Here is a 2592-nt window from a genome sequence, read left to right as displayed (position 1 = left end):
ATGGCGGTGTGAGAAATTACACAAAATGGTCTACAGCTAAATTTAGGAGGATATCGGGGTCACCAATTTAAGCCCCAAACGACTTTTATGCTTCTTTTTTTTTTTGTGCAAGCAATGGCGTTTAATTACTACACGACTTTCAGTTCATGTACCACTCTTCCACATGTGACGTGCACGTACTAATCCTACGCACGTTGAAGAGGACCAGTAATCAAGATGAGTTAGCTGCTTACTAATTTTAAATACGACGGAAGTGTAGTTACGTACGCAAATGGTATAAAAATCCAAAATGCCGACGAGCAAGGCACTCAACAGCTTGGTGACACTTGTTCCTTCCTGTAGCCGTGGTCCGCGTGGCCTAATGGATAAGGCGTCTGACTTCGGATCAGAAGATTGCAGGTTCGAGTCCTGTCGCGGACGTCGCGCTTTCTTTTATTACTAATCGTGCGAAGTACATTTCTTTTTCTTATATGCTCTTGTCTGTTTTTCTACAGCTGTATCAGAGTTGCACAATGAAGAAAGTATTTAATGTCAGTATTCATTTCAAAGCATATATATTTAAGCCGATCGATGCAGAAACGGCAATAACGAATGAAGCTTGTTACACAATGCGACAGGACGAGATGTGTTATAACAGGCCACCAGCTCAGTCAGTGGCCACATTCTATTGCTTCTTTTTTCTGTTTTATTTTTGTTCTGCATATAATAACCTAGATAATAACCTAGGCGTTAAATGTCTGACAAATGGGCTAATTTACAAAAATGTTTGGGACGAATGGCGGCGCGAGGAATAACGCAAACGGGTCTACAGCTAAATTTAGAATTATATCAGGGTTACCAATATAAGCCCCAAAGACTTGTATGTTCCTTTTCTTTTTGTTTTGTGAAGGCAATGATGTTTAAATTACTACAATACTTTCAGTGCGTGTGCCACTTTTCCACAAGCAATGTGCATGTACCAATGTTATGGACGTTGAAGAGGATCAGTAATCAAGTGAAGTGAGCACGCTGCTTACGAATATTATGTACGACGGAAATGTAGAAGCATACGCAAATGTTACAAGAATCCAAAATGCCGAGGAGAGAGCCTGTCAACCACTTGGCGATACTTGTTCCATTCCGCTGCCGTGGTCCGCGTGGCCTAATGGATAAGGCGTCTGATTTCGGATCAGAAGATTGCAGGTTCGAGTCCTGTCGCGGACGTGGAACTTTCTTTTATTGCTCTAATTGTTCGGAGTAGATTTTTCCCTTTCTTGTCTGCTTTTCTACGGATGTATTAGTGTTGCACAAAGAAGAAAGTATGTATTGTCAGTATGCATTTCAAGGGATCTAAATCTAAGCCGAGCGATGCAAAAGCAACAATAACGAATGAAGCTTGTCACACAATGCAACAGGACGAGATGTGTTATAACATGCCGCCAGCTCAATCAGCGGCCACATTGTATTCCTTCTTTTTTCTGTTTTCTTTTTGTTTTGCACATAATAACCTAGAGTGACACCGGACGCTCGAAGTCCCGCGCCGAAAAAAAAAAGAAGACGCGATGAAGATCGTTTATATGCATTTGTGCCGCAGTCATCTCTCACATAGTTTTGTATCGCATATTTCTTTCCCATATCGTTTTGTCCCGCATAATTTCGTCCGGCATAGCTTTGTCCTGCATACCACGCCTGTTTAGTTTTCGTTCGGCACATATTTGTTGCGTGTCACGTTGTTCCGCATATTATTATCGCTCGTACTTGCGTCCCGCGTACTTTTGTCCCACATAAATTCATCCTGCATAACCTGCCTCTATACTTATTTTCGTCGTTGTGCCGCACAGTTCAGTCTCATATAGTTTGTCCCGCATAATTTTGTGCACCATGCCATTTATGTACCATGCCTGCATTTTTCGTATGTTTAAGATTTTAAGATTTATTGCAGTAATGTTGTACTTGCGCAAGTACAGAAGTAGCACGATGGCGCGTCCCGAAGATAACTGTGAGGAGGACACCACAATAAGATGTATTCATAATCTTAGATTTCAACATGCAGCAGTACGTCGCTTACATACAACATATATATAGTTTAAACAAAACGTCTTACACAAGGTTTGGGAAGTTAACTGAATTCTTTCTCGACGCCCATTCTTCTTATTTCTTTTTTTTTTTTTTTTTGTGGTGTGTATGTTTGTGTGAGCACCTCGCAATTAAGTTTCTTAGCGGTCGCGCCATTTTCCCGGAGTGGCCCACCCAGACGGTGTCGCCCGGGGTCCGGGGATGAGAAGCGGTAGCTTTCTTTGTACAAAAATAATCTTCTCCTTTGTCACAGTGGGTGATTCGGTTGCCTAAGCTATGCAGCCCTGAACATGCCCCCACCCTCCCCTTCCATGGAGAAGCTCAGGGAAGGAGGGAGGGGGGAGGCATCCCTGCGCCGTTCTAATTGACGCTTATGATTTTTTTTTTATATATATCTCTTCATATTACTCATTTAGGCATTTTGTCGACATTGTAAATACTGTATATCTGCATAGAACACTGAGCGCCAGGGAGTTGTCACCATTTGTTATCGGTATTGTCATCTTTATCGGTATTACCCTTGTTGTCATGTAAACA

The 2592-nt window shown here is 42.0% G+C and overlaps 2 non-coding genes across 2 annotated transcripts; both read left to right on the top strand.

The window, feature by feature from the left end:
• The first annotated feature begins 347 nt into the window (after positions 1 to 347).
• Positions 348 to 420, top strand: TRNAR-UCG (transfer RNA arginine (anticodon UCG)). Its single transcript has one exon. It is a non-coding gene; the product is annotated as a tRNA-Arg (tRNA).
• A 710-nt stretch (positions 421 to 1130) lies between these two features.
• On the top strand, positions 1131 to 1203 carry TRNAR-UCG (transfer RNA arginine (anticodon UCG)). Its single transcript has one exon. It is a non-coding gene; the product is annotated as a tRNA-Arg (tRNA).
• Positions 1204 to 2592: the final 1389 nt, after the last annotated feature.

Source organism: Dermacentor andersoni, chromosome 3 (genome assembly GCF_023375885.2).
Source record: "Dermacentor andersoni chromosome 3, qqDerAnde1_hic_scaffold, whole genome shotgun sequence".
NCBI lineage: Eukaryota > Metazoa > Arthropoda > Arachnida > Ixodida > Ixodidae > Dermacentor > Dermacentor andersoni.
The sequence above is the reverse complement of the archived record's forward strand: the minus strand, read 5'-3'. Positions and strand labels throughout refer to the sequence as shown.